Raw genomic sequence first — 17,701 nt, 5'->3', positions numbered from 1 at the left:
GGATTTTTATGGTTTCAGGTCTCACATTTAGGTCTTTAATCCATTTTGAGTTTACTTTTGTGTATAGTGTAAGAAAGTGATCTGGTTTCCTTCTTTTGCATGTGGCTGTCTAGTTTTCCTAATGCCATTTTTTGAAGAGACTATCTCTTCCATTACATTTCTTGTGTGATGCTATTTTTATCTGCTGGTTTTAGTTGGTGCTGTTGGAGCTTCCACTGGCTTCTGCTGATAATGCTGAGTAGGCAGAAGGAGTTTCCCCAGGGCATCACATACGGGTAAAGAGTACCTCCTGTGCTATGCCACTTGTAGTGGAATCCACCTTTCTCAGGCCACCCAGCTACTTTGGTAAGGGCTGGGGGTACCAGGCCTGATGATGGTACTTCTTCTGGCCCCTTATTGCCAACTGATTTTCCCTGTTGATGCTGTCAGTTTCATCTGGAGTTGTCATCAGGATTCCCATTCCATCTGGGGAAAGAGTGACTCTACTTAGGCCTCCTTTTCTTGCTAGGTAGGGAATCAGTAGACATTAGGCATAGGTAGCCTTCTTCTTTTGGGTTCAATCATAATATGTCCTGTCAAGATTTCCTCCAATACTGGGGTCTTTTTCCACCTTTCAGAATTCTTTTGATTGCCCCTTGCATTATTTCCTGGGTTTATCTTATCATTGAGTCTGTATCATCTTGTTCAAGAGAAATTAGTCTAGGCCATCTTAGGCCCCTCTCCCATTTGTTTTCTTCTAATCTTTTCTATTTTTTTTTGTCGAGATTCCCTATTCATTCAATTATTACAGCCATTTTTTTCTTTTCTGTTTTCAAAACAAAAAACAAAAAAAACAAAACCCATAACCTGATAAACTCCTTATTCACCAATTCCAAAATATGACTTAACTTGTGTTGGTTTATATTGTCTTCTGTTTCTCTTGACATTGGGTCATATTTTCTTTTCTTCACATGTTGATTAATTTTTATTTTATCTTTGACCTTATGGATTATTCAGTGTAGAGGCTGTAGATTTTGTTTCATCCTCTAAGGAGTGATTTTTGTTCTAGTGGACAAATAAATCACTGGTTGATAATATTGAACTTTTGGGGGCATGGTTTTATACTTTTTTTAGGGTATATCTGTTTCAATTTTACCTTTAGTCTTAGGGTAAGTCACTTATCTTTGGATATAGTCTCCACTTAGAAGTCGATTGTCTTGGGGCACCTGGGTTGCTCAGTGGTTAAGTGTCTGCCTTTGGCTCAGGTCATGATCCCAGGGTTCTGGGATCGAGCCCCGCATCAGGCTCTCTACTCCATGGGAAGCCTGCTTCTCCCTCACCCAATCCCCCTGCTGTGTTCCCTCTCTCACTGTGTCTCTCTCTGTTGAATAACTAAATAAAAATCTTAAAAAAAAAAAAAAGAAGTCGATTGATTGTCTTCTGGGATTTCAGTGGAAACTTTGGGATATTTACCTCTTTTACTTGGCAGTACTTAAACTGTAAACTCTGTCTTCCCTGCACTGGGCAGCATCTAAAATCTATGTTCAGGATTTTTAAACTTCTAGCTGTTTTTTGCCAGGTCCTTGGAGTACCCCTAATTATGTGAAGTTCAGGGTTAATCAAGGATTTTAGGAGCTCCCTCCATAGTTCCCTTTTTACCAGACTTCCCTTTCCCTTTGCAGTTAGGTGCTCTGATGAGTACAAACTCTGTTTTCTGGCACTTCAAGGAAAAATGATAGGACTTCCTGCTTGAATTCAAGCCATTCTGTGGCACAAGAACTGAGGATTGGTCTTAGGGGATAGGACATAGAATTTTGGATCTCAACCTATGAGATTTTCTTCTTTTTTTTTTTTAAGATTTTATTTATTTTATTTGACAGACAGAGATCACAAGTAGGCAGAGAGGCAGGCAGAGAGAGAGAGAGAGAGAGAGAGAGAGAGAGGAGGAAGCAGGCTCCCCGCTGAGCAGAGAGCCCGATGCAGGACTCGATCCCAGGACCCTGAGATCATGACCTGAGCCGAAGGCAGCGGCTTAACCCACTGAGCCACCCAGGCGCCCGAGATTCTCTTCTTTTTAAGAGTAAGATCTTTTCCAGTTTCTGCCTGGTTTTGTTCACTCAATCTATAACGCATTCAAGTAGTTAGTCATTTTTCAAATCATGGTTTAAAAAAGATTAGTCTCAAGTTTATTGTTGTTATCTATGGGAAACTAATCTGAGAAAACCTACTCTGCTATTACTGGAGCGCAAACTCTCCTTGCACTCTCTTTTAACTCAGAGCCTCATTATCTCTGATCTAGGTTATTGTAATAGATGCCACACTGGCTCCATGCCTCCAGTTGCTCTTGTAATCCATGCTGTGCATTCAACCGTCAGAATGATTTTTGAACATACAAATCTGATCCTGGTATCTTCTGATTACAATTCTTAAGTGCCCTCACCCCTTCAACATACAAAATAAAGTCAAGATTCCTTGGTATGACCAGGTTCCTGCCTATCTCTTCAGCTTCATATTTGGATGGCTGCTCATCTGCCATGATATCTATGCTATAACCATACTGAATTACTTGCAGTTTCTCTATTATATCCTGCTATTTCATTCTAGGGTTTTTGAACCTTGCCTTCTCCCTGATATTAAAACAAACAAAAAAATAGGAGAAAATATATTGTGATAATAATGATAACAGACAACATTTATTGAGGGCTTTCTATGTGCCAGGTGCCACACTAGCAGTTTTTGTGGTGTTGTCTTGTTTAGTTTTTGCAACAACCTTATGAAGTACATATCTTTGGTATCCTCATTTTGCAAATGAAAAAACTGGCTCAGAGATGGTACGCAGTAGAGCAGGATTATTCCAGAATCAGACTCTCCTCTACTGTCTCCCACTCAAGCAAAGTATAGGACTTAGAAATGAAAGAACTAAAATCGCCCTTGAGAGTTAAACTATTGAATTAACATAAGATTAATATTAACAGAGATGTGCTGTAACATCTTAATAAGACAGAATGGTTCCCTTGTCAGCAAGGCTTGACTGTAACCTGATGGAAGTCATTGGCATATCTGAAGAAATAATGTGTCAGACAGAAGGGCAGCTGGTCAACTATGAATGCATACATAGAAAAAGCCACAGAGACAAACATGAGCAGCTCCCTCCAGACACTTTCCAAAGCATGTAGTATTTCAGCCTAAAGACCTAAACCTGATAACCAGCATACTTATTGTGGTGAGAGAGATATCCATGTTTCTTGGCCAAATATTTTTATATATTTAAATCATATAACTGATTTTCTTCACTTTTATTCCATGCTCATTAGATAAGCTTCCTGTTATAATTTTGACTTCTACTTGTCCTTGCCTACAGGTTAGAAAATGCACAGGTAAATTTACATGTATGTTTTGCAACTGTGAGGGGAACTGGACTAAGAGAACATGCTGAGGATGGTGTCATGGCTAGGATGGCAGAGAAAAAGACAGACATATCCTGGATCTGCTATTTCAGAATCACTGAATCAAGCAGCCTGGAACTATCCCTTCACTAGAGTTCTTGTGGGTGAGCAAGTACACGTTCTTTATTGTTTACATCAATTGACTTGACATTTTCTGTTATAGGCTGCCAAAAGCAACCCAACTTATGGAATGAGGCAAATGCCAATCTTTAATAAATGTGGGCAGAGGGGAAATTATGGGGATATTGGCGGATGACAGAAGTGAGTTGGAGGAAGGGCAGTATTATTCATGGCAGAAGCATGGATTTTTTAACACCAGGATTGAAAACAATGGCTCATATGGGAAAATGGAGAGCAAGAAGGACACCCACCTCACATTCCTAATGTATGTCCCATAAAAGAAAAACCACCCATAGAAAAACTGGTGTGGTAAGGGACCCTCTAGATTGTAGTTAGGGCAGGAGATTGATGGAATGTTTGAAGAAGGTGAGTGAATTTGGCTAATCAAAGGTGTGAGTTCCAAAGGGTACAGTAGAAAGGTGTAGGCTAGATGAAAAGAGGGGAAACATTCAAGATCTGATTGGTTAAGAGGAAGTATGGAGTAATACAGGGAAAACATCCTGGTGATAATGATGTGCTGGGTATTACCTATTTCCTCTCAGTTTGATTACATGTTCTTCTTCTGTAAATGGTTACTCAATTGTCTTTGCCCACTGGCTTTGGCTTATGGAAAACACTGATTGAAATTGGAGCATGGAAGGAAGTCTAAACAAGGGTGTTCTCCCCTCTCTTTTCTTTAAAGAGCATTTTCTGGCAGTGGCTGAATCTTTCTCCATTGTTTCAGCTCCCCACCAGGTATTTCCATCACAGCCCCAGATTCCACCAGCTGGCCTTGGCTTTACCTAATCATGGTTCCCAAGCAAAAGAGACGGTAGAGGCTTCCTGCCATGGCTAAACTCTCAGCTGTTTCACAATGTGTTGCAAATTCCCTATATTAAATATCTTCTCCCATTCTATAGGTTGCCTTTTAGTTTTGTTGATTGTTTCCTTTACTGTGCAGAAACATTTTATTTTGATAAGCCCCAAAAGTTTATTTTTGCTTTTGTTTCCCTTGCCTCAGGAGACGTATCTCCAAAGGAGTTCCCACAATCAATGTCAAAGAGGTTACCGCCTTTACAATTTTTGTGGTTTCATGTCTCACATTTAGGTCTTTAATTCATGTTGAATTTATTTTTACATATTGCATAAGAAAGTGGTCCCAGTTTCATTCTTTTCCATGTTGTTGTCCTGTTTTCCCAACACCATTTCCTGGAGAGAATGTCTTTTTCCCATTGGATATTCGTCCCTGCTCTGTCAAAAACTAGTTGACCATAATTGTGAGTTTTCTCTTCTGTTTCTCTTATTGTACAATACAGTAAGTTTCACTGATCTGTCTCTTTTTGTGCCAACACCATACTGTTTTGATCACTACAGCTTTGTAATATAACTTCACATCCAAAATTGTGATGCCTCCAGTCTTGCTTTTCTTTTTCAAGATAGCTTTGGCTATTTGGGGTCTTTTGCGCTTCTGCACAACTCTTAGGATTGTTTGTTCTAGCCCTGTGAAAAATGCTGGTGGTATTTTGATAGGGATTGCATTGTGTGTAGATTGCTTTGGTTAGTATAGACATTTAACAATATTTGTTCTTCCAACCCATGAGCATGCATGTCTTTTCGTTTCTTTGTGTCTTCTTCAATTTCTTCCATCAGTGGGTTGTTTTTTTTTTTTTTTTTTTAGGATTTTATTCATTTATTTGAGAGAGAGAGCACAAGTATGCATAGAGGCAGGCAGAAAGAGAGGGGAAACAGGCTCCCTGCTGAGCAGAGAGCCTGATGCGGGGCTCAATCCCAGGACCCTGAGATCATGACCAGAGCTGAAGGCAGAGGTTTAACCCACTGAGACACCCAGGCGCCCACTCATCAGTGTTTTTTATTAGTTTTCAGAGTGCAGGTCTTTTATCTCTTTGGTTAGGTTAATTCCTAGGTATATTATGGTTTGGGGTGCAATTATAAGGTGAAAGATTTATATGATCTGAAGAGAAACTAGAGTATTGGGGTGCAATTATAAATGGGATTGATTCCTTAATATCTCTTTCTACTGATTCATTATTGATGTATAGAAATGCAAAGATTTCTGTATGTTGACTCTGTATCCTGCAACTTTATTGAATTTATGTGTCAGTTCTAGCAGTTTTTTGGTGGAGTCTTTAGGTTTTCTATACATGGTATCATGTCATCTGCAAGTAGTGAAAGTTTTACTTCTTCCTTACCAACTTAGATGCCTTTTTATTTCTTTTTGTTGTCTGATTGCTGCACTTAGGAGTTCCAATACTATGTTGAAGAAAAGTGATGAGAGTGGACATCCTTGTCTTGTTCCTGACCTTAGGGGACTAGCTCTCAGTTTTTCCCTATTCAGCTGTGGGTTTTTCATATATAGCCTCTTATGTTGAAGTATGTTCTCTGTCAACCTACTTTATTGAGGGTTTTGATCATAAATGGATGTTGTATGTTATCAAATGCCATTTCTGCATCTACTGAAACGACCATGTGTTTCTTATCCTTTCTCTTATTGATGTGGTGTTTCACACTGATTGATTCGTGAGTATCGAGCTACCCTTGCAGCCAAGGAATACACCTCATTGGATCATGCTGAATGATTTTTTAATGTATTCTTGGATTCAAATAATTATTTATTCAGAATTTTATTGATATTATCTGTATTCATGTTCATCAGGGATACTGGCCTGTATTCTATTTTCTTGTGGGGTTTCTTTATGGCTTTGGTATCAAGGCAATGCTGCCTTCATGAATGAATTTGATAGTTTTTCTTCCTTTTCTACTTTTTGGAATAGTTTGAGAGGAACCCTTCTTTAAATATTCGGTAGAAACCGCCTGTGAAGCCATTTGGCCCTGGAATTCTGTTTGTTTGGAGATTTTTGATTACTGATTCAGTTTCTTTGTTGGTTATTGGTCTGTTCAAATTTTCTATTTCTTCCTGTTTCAGTTTTAGTAGTTAATGTGTTTCTAGGAATTTATCCATCTCTTCCAGTTTGTCCAGTTTGTTGGCATATAGTTTTTCATAATTGTCTCATGATTGTTTGTATTCCTGTGGTATTGATTGTTATTTCTCCACTCTCCTTTGTGATTTTATTTATCACAGTCCTATCTCTTTTCTTTTGGATAAGTCTGGCTAGAGATTTATTGATTTTATTGCCCCACCCCCCCCACCCCCGCACAAAGAACTACCTCCTGGTTTCATTGATCTGTTCTGTTTTTTTTTTTTAATTTCTATGTTATTTATTTCTACTCTAATATTTATTATTTTCTTCCTTCTTCTGGATCTGGGCTTCTTCAGTTGTTATTTTTCTTGTTCCTTTAAGTGTAAGGTTAGGTTGTTAGAGATTTCTCTTGCTTCTTGAGGTAGATCTGTATTGCTATAAAATTCCCTCTTAGAACCACTTTAGTTGCATTACAAGGGTTTGGGACCATTGTGTTTTCATGTTCATTTATTTCTATGTAGTTTTTACTTCTTCTTTTATTTCCTGCCTGACCCATTAATTTTTTAGTAGCATGTTGTTTAACTCATGTATTTTTGGTCTTTCCAAATTTTGTCTTGTGGTGACATCTACTTTCATAAAATTGTGGTCAGAGAAGGCATATAGTATGATTTCAGTCTTTTTGCATTTGTTCAGGCCTGATTTGTGGTCTAGTATTTGATCTATTCTGCAGAATGCTCTGTGTGCACTTGATAGAATGTGTAGTCTGCTGTTTTAAGATATAAGGTCCTGAATATACCTGTTAAGTTCATCTTGTCCACTGTGTCATTCAAGTCCATTGTTTCATTGTTGATTTTCTGTTTGATGATCTGTCTATTGATGTAAGTGGGGCATTAATGTCCCTTGTTATTATTGTTTTGTACATTTGGGTGCTCCCTCATTGGGTGCATAAATATTTACAATTATTATATCTTCTTGCCAGATAGTCCCCTTTATTATGATATAGTGTCCTTTTTTAAAATCCCTTGTTACAGTCTTTGCAGTGTTTTGTTTTGTTTTAAAGAGAGAGAATGTGGGTGCCTGGGTGGCTCAGTTGGTTGGATGACTGCCTTCAGCTCAGGTCATGATCCTGGAGTCCCGGGATTGAGTCCCGCATCGGGCTCCCAGCTCCATATGAAGTCTGCTCCTCCCTCTGACCTTCTCCTCATTCATGCTCTCTCTCACTGTCTCTCTATCAAATAAACAAATAAAATCTTTTAAAAAAGAGGGAGAGAGAGAGAGAGAGAGAGAGAATGCATGCAAGCAGAGGGGTAGGGGCATAGGGAGAGGGAGAGAGAGAATCTTAAGCAGCCTCCATGCCCTGCATAGAGCCCATTGTGGGGCTTGAGCTAACAACCCTGAGATCATGACCTGAGCTGAAATCAAGAGTTGGATGCTTAACTGAATGAGCCACCCAGGTGTCCCTATTGTCTTTGCATAAAGTCTAGTTTATCCATTATATGTATTGCTATTCCAGATTTCTTTTAACATTGTTTTGAGTGAAAAATATTTCTTCATACTTTAATCTTCAGGTGACTTCAGGCCTAAAATATGTCTCTTGTAGGCAACATATAGATGGGTCTCATTTTGTTTTTTATCCATTCTGGCACCTTATGTATTTTGATTTGAGCATTTAGTACTTTCACATTCAAAGTAATTATTAATTGATATGTATTTAGAGCCATCTAATTACTTGTTTTGTCATTATTTCTGGAGATTTCTCTGATCCTTTCTTGTCTTTGTCACTTTTCATCTCTCTTTTGCACTCAAAGCGTCCCCTTAATATTTCTCGCAGGGATAGTTTAGCAATCATGATCTCCTTTAGTTTTCATTTGTCTGGGAAACTCTTTATTTCTACTCTTCTGAATGATAGATTTGCTGGATAAATTATTCTTGGCATCAGACTTTCCCCATTCAGCACTTTGAATATATCATTCCACTCCCTCTGGCTTACCATGTTTCTGTTGAGAAATCTCCAGCTACTCTTGTGGGTTTCCCATTGTAAGTTAAGTACTACTTTTGTTTTGCTGCTTTCAAGATTTGTTCTGTACCACCATATTTTTCAAATGTAATTACAATATATCTTGGGGTTGACCTGCTTTTATTGATTTTTATTTATTTTCCTATTGGATCTGGATATTTTTTCCTTCTCCAGAGTAGGGACATTTTCTGCTATTATTTTTTGAAATAAATGTTCTGCCCATTCTCTCTCTCTCCTTCTGGGATTCTTAAATATGCTATTATAATTAATGGGGTCACTGAGTTTCCTAAATCTATTTTCATTTTGATTAATTTTTCTTTATTTATTTGTTCAGCTTGAGTGCTTTCCATTATTTTGTCTTCTGGGTCATTAATTCATTCCTCTGTTTCTTCCATCCTACAGTTCATTGCATCAAGCCTGTTTCCAATCTCATTTACTGCACTTTTCACCTCTGATTGATTCTGGTTTAACTCTTTTATTTCTGTGGTAAGGGTCTTACTGATGCCTTCTATTGTTTTCTTAAGTCCAGTGAGTATCCTTATAATTGTTCTTTTAAATTCTCCATCAGGTATGTTACTTATATCTGTTTCACTTAGATCTCTAGCCATCTGGTCCACTGTCCAAATCTTGTTTTTTCATTTGGGGTAAATTCCTCTTTCTTGGCATTTCCTCTGTGTCTCTGCTTTCTTTTGTGTTTTAGAAAAGCCAGTTATGTCTCCTGCTCCCGAAATTAATAGCCTTGAAGAAGAGATCGTGTCATGCCCAGGGCCTGGCGCTTCAGGGAATTTTTCCAGTGTGGACTACAAGTGCTCTTCTGTTGTGTTTGGCTGCTATATCCTTAAATCCAGTTGTCTGCAGAGGCTCTCCTTGCCTCCTGTGGACATTGTTTGGTCCTTGGCTTGGATATGATGAGTTTTAATTACGTGTACTCTGGTCTGCTTGTGAAATGAGACCTGACACTACACCAAAACTGAGTCCCTAAAACTCTGGTCTGGAAATATGGTGTGGGCATGGGTTTGTGCTGGTCTTCTAAGGGAGGGTCCCACCATGCTAGGACTGAGGAAATCTTGACTAAGAAGGGCAGTCCCACCAGAGCCAGGAGGTGGGGCTTGGTGTAAGTAAGTTAGGCAGCCTGTGTTGACGATGTGCTGTTTCCTGCAGGTGGCTCTGTGTTTATGTTGAGGGTTGGGGGAAGAAAATGGTGCCAGCCAATGTCTTTGTTCCCAGAGAGGCTCTCAGTGAACACTGACTCTCAGGGATGCACTCCCAAAAGAATGAATAATCTCCCCCACTGCATGCCACTGGGCATTCTTCAGATAGCTGTTTCAAAATCATCTACTCCCAGATTGTTTGCTTGCCTTCTATCCAGGAGCACGTAGTGCCCTCTCAGCTCTATCCTAGCAAAGTCCACTGATGTTTAAAACACTGGACTTTAAGCTCCTCTGGTTGCAAGCACACAAAATTCAGCCCCTCTTGTCTTTCAAGCCAATGGCTTAAGGGAAATGCTTTCCTTGTGCATTCTCCTGTGTGCTGTGCTCCAATCTTTCACCCTTCTCAGAAATCACATCTCCCTCCCCTCTGCAGCACCCATGATCCATTTCTACCTTAAACCATGTCTCTGCACTTCCAACCTTCTTTGATGTAGCTGTAGAGTTTGTTCTGACACTCTTCACTTTGATTTCTGGGATATTTGGGATGATTTGATAATTATCTAATCATGTTTATTGGAGCAAATGAGGCAAAGGTCCTCCTAATTCACTGCCGTATTCCTCTCTTTCTTGAAAATGATTAATAGAATGGTGAAAATTTTAAAAATTGAAAATTCCTAATGCTTGAGAGAATGCACTCATTGTTGGTGGGAATGTAAAATGGTGCAACAACTTTAAAAGTCAGTTTGGCAGTTTCTCACAAAGATAAACATAGTCTTATCATATGCTCTAGCAATTGTGCTCCTAGATAGTTACTGAATTGATTTAAAAACCTATGGCCATTTGGAAAGTGTCATGGTTCTGCTGGCATCCAGTTAGCTGCATTAAAAATCCGGGAGACAAGGTGTTAATCTTACATGAGACCATATCCATATTCACAGCAGCTCTCCAAGGAGAACAGCCTCTGGCATGTTGGAAAAAATAAAAATATATAAAAAATTTATAAAAACCTATGTGCACACAAAAACCTGAATAAGTGTTTATGACATTATTATTATTATTATTATTATTTATAGCTTTATTATTATTATATCATCAAAAACTGGAAGCAATCAAGATGCCCTTCAACAGGTGAATGGATAAACAAACTGTGCTATATTCATACAATGGGATATCATTCAGTGCTAGAAAAAATTGGCTCAAGCCACTGGAAAATATGGGGAACTCTAAATGCATATTGTTTAGTAAAAGAAGCCAGTCTGAAATAGTCTCATACTATATGATTCTAGTTGTGTGGCATTCTGGAAAAACCAAAACTATAGATACAATGATAAGTGGTTGCCAGGGGCTTGTGGTTGGGGGGATGGAAGAATGAAGCACAGGTGATTTTAGGGCAGAAAATATCTGTATAATAAAGTAATAATATATACATGGCATATATTTGGCATATATATTTGTCAAAGTACATTGAACTTCACAATGCAAAGAGTGAATCTTACTTAATGTTTGTAGTTTTAAAAAATAATTTAGAGGGTCAAGGATATCAGAAAGGAGCCCAGAGTGTGACAAGAGGGTCTAACTGTATTACAAATATATAAGACAGCCTCATGGAAGGGAGATGGTAGGGGGGGTGGTGGATAGAATAGGTCCTGACAGAAGTTAGTTTGGAAATAGGTCTATAAAACTAAAGACATGAGAAAAAAAAAACTAAAGACATGAGGAACTGTCTTGTAATTGTAATTGCATTGTAATCTAGTTGATGCAGTTTGTTTCCATGGCAGCATGGGTTAACAATTCTGATGGGGTTATACATGTATGAAGGTATTAAAAACTAGATAGATAGATGTAAGATAGTGACAACCAGGTTTCTCACTGTTGGCATGGGAATTTATAGATTAAAAAGGGGAGAAAGCTAAAATTATCCAAGTGGTAAGGGATGAGAATTGAAGATATCAGTATGAGATAATATTTAACTTAATATAGATACAGATAGTACATATAAAAATGTTTAAAGATATGTGTATATACACAGGTTAATAAACATACACACATCTCTTTGCTGTGTCATCTATAGGGCCTAGAAGCAATGAGAACACAGGAGCAAAGAGCACATCTAGCACCCAGATATTGATTTCGAATACTATGATGGTTCCTTAGAGAAATAGCTGATTCTAGGACTGGCACAGGAAATATACAAGATAAGCCTGGTATCTTTTAGCACAAGAAAGTAAGGAAGTGCTTTTAAAAAAATTCATACACGGATGGTGATATATCAAGGGAGCACAGGACCCAACTGAAAGAACTCTTAATAGCTAAAATTAGGAACTAATTTAATTAGCTAATTTAATTTAAATTATTTATTAATTCAGATTTATTAAATTTATTTATTTATTTAATAAACTTAATTAATTAGGAATAAATAAAAAATAGTACTGGATTATAAACCAAAGCATAAAATAAATACAGATAAGCCCATACTAATACAAATAAATGATTGAATAAATTAACAGATGGGAGAGAATAAAATCTATGCAGAAAAAAATCCAAATAATTTATGTAGATAATCAGCCCTCAAGAAGGGGAGAGTATAATGCTCCACTCCTTAGGTACGGACTACATATAGTAACATTTTCAAAAGAGTAAATTATGAAAGAGGGAGCAAAAATGTAAGTTTACAATGGAAAACGTGATAAACACTACCTCAAAAAGTTCAGCATCAACAGATATAAATCACGTGGATAGTATGCATCTTAGATATAATATGATAAAAATGGCACTTAAATTGTGCTCTTCCTCCCAATAATCCATAACTCTGGTCTTATATTGTGCTTAAGAAAAACACCAGACAAATTCCAATAGTGGAGCATCCTACAAAATACTGGACTTGTGCTCCAAAAATGTCAAGAAAATCTAAAAAACCACCATAGCCAAGAGAAGGTGAAGGAGACATGACAACTATTTGTAATGTGGTATCCTGAATGGGATCCTGGAATAGAAAAGGGGGATTAGGTAAAAACTAAGGAAATTTTAAAAACTATGGACTTTGGCTAATAATAATATAATAGCATTGGTTAATTAATTATAAAAATGCATACTAACTTAATATGTAAATAAAAGAAGCTGGTGCAGAGTATATGGAAAAACTCTGTGACATCTCAATTTTTCTGCAAATTTAAAGCTTTTCTAAAAAATAGTCTATTTGAAAATATTTGATAAACCAAAAGGTGACAAAGTCCATTTTATGGTTCTTATTTGCATTTCTTTGATTAATGGTAATGTTGAACAACTTTTCAGAGGTTTATTGTCCATGTGTATTTTTCTGTCCTGGTTGTCCTGTTCATGCCCTTTGCCCATTTTTTTATTGAGTATTTATCTTTTTGTTAATAGATTGTTAGATAAAGGAAATTAACCTTTGTCGTATGTGCTCTTTTCCAATTTGTCATTTGCTTTTCAATTTTATCTATGACATTTTCTGTTGTATAGAAATACTTCATTTTTATGTAGTCAGATCTGTCAATCATTCCTTTATGGTTTGTGCATTTCATATCATGCTTGAAGAGTCCTCTGCTACCCTGAGATTATAAAAATTTCCACTCAGATTTCCTTCTGTTGGTTTTATGGTTTCATTTTTTTTCATATTTTATATTGTTATACCAAAAAATTGTATGGCAAAAACAGTAGAGCATTAATGCAGCTCTATTTATTTTCTGAATAATTAGCTGGTTGTTCCAATAAGCTTACTGAATATTTATTTTCCCTAGTAAATTGCAATGACAATTTTATAATAACTTCAATATATGGGTTCACTTCTGGATTTTCCATTTTGATTTGACTGATCTATTTCTGTTCCTAAAATAATGCTATAGTATTTCAATTATTGTGCTTTGCAATAAATTTTAATATTTGATAAGGCAAATTGTCTTTTATTTGTTTTACTCTTCAGAATTTTCTTGCTGGGGCGCCTGGGTGGCTCAGTGGTTTGAGCCGCTGCCTTCGGCTCAGGTCATGATCTCAGGGTCCTGGGATCAGTCCTGCATTGGGCTCTCTGCTCAGCAGGGAGCCTGCTTCCTCCTCTCTCTCTGCCTGCCTCTCTGCCTACTTGTGATCTCTGTCTGTCAAATAAATAAATAAAATCTTTAAAAAAAAAAAGAATTTTCTTGCTGTTCCTTAACATTTATACATCTACATAAACTGAAGAATACTTTTATAAAGTTCCAAAAAATAAAAACCCCCAAACTATTGGAATTTTCATTGGAAATGTCCTTAATTTCTAGGTTAATTAATAGCTTTTACAAAATTGAGTCCATGTAACTACAAGTTTCTATATTTATCAGTCTTCTTTATGTTTATCTTCTTCAGTAGAATTTTATACTTTCTTCCCAAGTCTTGTACTTTTTGTTGAATTTATATTCCTAGATATTCTATGCTTGCAATTCATATTGGCAATTGAATATTTTTTTACCATTATATTTTCTAATCTTTATTATTGATATATATGAAGCTATTAAGGCAAGGATAAATACATGAGTTTGCATAAATATGTGTAAATGCATACACACACACACACACACACACACACACCTCATTAAAACGGAGACCTCTAATAGTTGGGACTGCTTTGTCCCTTATAGATCCAAGCTCCTAACAAAATCAAAAGCTTCTGCACAGCAAAGGAAACAGTCAAAAAAACAAAGAGGCAACCCACAGAATGGGAGAAGATATTTGCAAATGACAGTAGAGACAAAAGTTTGATATCCAGGATCTATAATGAACTCCTGAAACTCAACACACACGAAACAGGCAAACATATCAAAAAATGGGAAGAAGATATGAACAGACACTTCTCCAATCAAGACATACAAATGGCTATCAGACACATGAAAAAATGTTCATCATCACTAGCCCTCAGGGAGATTCAAATTAAAACCACATTGAGATATCATCTTACACCAGTTAAAATGGCCAAAATTAGCAAGATAGGAAACAACATGTGTTGGAGGGGATGTGGATAAAGGGGAACCCTCTTCCACTGTTGGTTGGAATGCAAGTTGGTGCAGCCTCTTTGGAGAACAGTGTGGAGATTCCTCAAGAAATTAAAAATAGAACTTCCCTATGACCCTGCCATTGCACTCCTGGGTATTTACCCCAAAGATACAGATGTAGTGAAAAGAAGGGCCATCTGTACCCCAATGTTCATAGCAGCAATGGCCATGGTCGCCAAACTGTGGAAAGAACCAAGATGCCCTTCAACGGATGAATGGATAAGGAAGATGTGGTCCATATACACTATGGAGTATTATGCCTCCATCAGAAAGGACGAATACCCAACTTTTGTAGCAACATGGATGGGACTGGAAGAGATTATGCTGAGTGTAATCAGTCAAGCAGAGAGAGTCAATTATCATATGGTTTCACTTATTTGTGGAGCATAACAAAAAGCATGGAGGACATGGGGAGTTAGAGAGAAGGGGGTTGGGGTAAATTGGAAGGGGAGGTGAATCATTAGAGACTATGGACTCTGAAAAACAATCTGAGGGGTTTGAAGTGGCAGGGGGTGGGAGGTCAGGGTACCAGGTGGTGGGTATTATAGAGGGCACGGATTGCATGGAGCACTGGGTGTGGTGCAAAAATAATGATACTGTTATGCTGAAAATAAATAAATGAAAAAAAAAATAGGTAAAAAAAAAAAAAAAAAGATCCAAGCTCCTATTACTTTCTCCCCTGACCACATTTCTCTAGCTGAGAGCAATTATCCCAAGTAGAAAAGAGGATTCTTAGCAATCAAAACTACCAGTATAGTGGTTAAAAGAAAGGTCTCTGGGGTCAGACGGTAATCAAACTTAAGCTCCCTAATTGTGTGACATTAGACAAGTAACTTGATATCTCTATGCTACAGTTCTCCCATATGTAAAATGACAATGCTAATAATAGCACATTCTATCACAAGATTGTTTAACATTGGATAAATTAATATGAACAAAGTATTTTTTTTAAAACAATCCATTTATTACTCTATTTGAGAGAGAGAGAGAATGAGCTGGGAGAGAGACAGACGAGGAGAGAAACAGACTCCCTGCTGAGAGGGGAACCCAAATCCAGGCTCCATCCCATATGCCTGAGATCAGGACCAGAGCTGAAATCAAGATTCCAGCAACCAACTGAGTCACCCAGGCATCCCTGAGCAAAGTATTTAAAACAGTGACTTGGAATAGTAAATACTACCTGTGACTAAAATTTCCTTGAGGCTCCTCTTTCTCAGTCCTCTACAGTTCATACATATAATATCACTGTTTTTGTTTTTTTCTTTTTTCTTTAGTTTGTCATGTACAATTAGTGTGCATTGTAGCAGTTTATACTGAGTCAGCTAAGTCATCTAAAATGTTACCTGGTTATATAGCATATAATTGCCCATATGAAAGTGGAAAACAAATGGATTTATAATAGCTTTTGGCCATTTTGTATTCTAAAAGTATTAATAAACCTAACCTTTTAACCCAAATCTGAAAAAAGTTTCCAAAGCATGCAGTTTAGATTTTACTTACAATCTCACCATTTTATTACTATAGACACAATATTGAGGAAAAAAGCAGAGGGGATAAAATGTATTTAATAACATGTTCAATGTAAAAAGAGGACTAATGTAATTAAGTGGTCCACTTCCCCATTTTTACATTCTAAGCAACCATCCCATTAATCTAAATCATGAAAAAAATGTTAACCATATAACATAGTTTTTAAATAATGGCAACCTAAAACCCCTAAGGCAAAAAGAGAAATTCAGTGGGTGCCAAAGTTATGATATCTTCTAGGCAGCCAGACAACCAGAACCACTAGCAGGGATTTGGGGTAATGGGGTTGAGGGAGAGAGAGAATGCCATCTCTCAGAAACCAAAATTTTGGAGACAATGTTATAGGTCCACCCTGGTAAATTATATGACCAGAAAGTTTTTGTTATTGTTGTTGTTTTATCATTTTTTAAATTTTATTTTTTTCAGTGTTCCAAAATTCATTATTCCAGAAAGTTTTGAGGCCTTGTTATTCTGGTTGCAGTTAATGTCAACAATCCATCATAGACATTTGGCTGAAGTATATACACAATCCTGCTTGGCAGAGGTCAAGGGGTCAGCTCAGAGGGCTTCAAATTCTTGTTCCACTAGGACAAGTTATCTTTTGCCCTTGGCAGATACATTTCCTCCCTTCTTTCCTCAAGAAATATTTACTGAGCACTTACTATATGTCAGCCACTATATCAAGCACTGAGAATAAACACATTGTTTAGAAAAGAAATTGTTTCTGTCTTCTGGAAATTACATTTGAGTGAAGACAGTAAATGAGTAAACAAATACACAAGATAACTTCATATAGTGAAAAATGCTAAGAGTATTAAGCAAAAGAATGTGGTAGAGAATAACTGAGGGTTTACCATACATAGGATAGTCAGAGAAGATCCATCTTAAAGAGGTGATATTTGAGTTGACATATTGCCAAGATATGAAAAAAAATTGTTTCAACAAGCACAAAGTCTTAGAGGTAGGAATGAAAAGAGTATGTTGAAGAAAGAGAAATGCCTGTATCGTTGAAATTCCTGCCACAGCACTACTCCAGAAGTTCATTTCTGTGGTCAGTAAAAATTCTAAATATAATCCAAGAGGATTTTTGGTGGCTTTATATCTAACATGACACTCTCCTGCTTGTACCACATGATACCCTAGTGCCATGATTCAAAGGCTGGGTCAAATGTCTTAAGTGGCTCCTATGCTTCACCCAGAATCCACCAGCCTTGACAGTGAGAGATGTCATTGCTGTCATTTCCCTGCACTACCTGTCACAACTTGGTCAATGCCTTGGGAGGCTCCAGGCTGCCAACAATACCTTGAAGAAAGCACCTCTGCTGATAAATACTGGTCATGCAGATGGGGGTGCTTAACATTTAGGGAACCTGGTCTGGTTCTCCTCCTGCCCCCATGGGCCCAGCCAATCTAATGTAAACTAAATTCCAGGTTTCTGAAATCATTGACCACTCCTTCCCATTACTTCAACATTACCTATAGCATTATTTTTTACGGAGATCTT

Source organism: Mustela putorius, unplaced genomic scaffold (assembly GCF_011764305.1).
Source record: "Mustela putorius furo isolate JIRA1106 unplaced genomic scaffold, ASM1176430v1.1 tig00004053_pilon_pilon_pilon, whole genome shotgun sequence".
NCBI lineage: Eukaryota > Metazoa > Chordata > Mammalia > Carnivora > Mustelidae > Mustela > Mustela putorius.
This window is presented reverse-complemented; position numbering follows the sequence as displayed.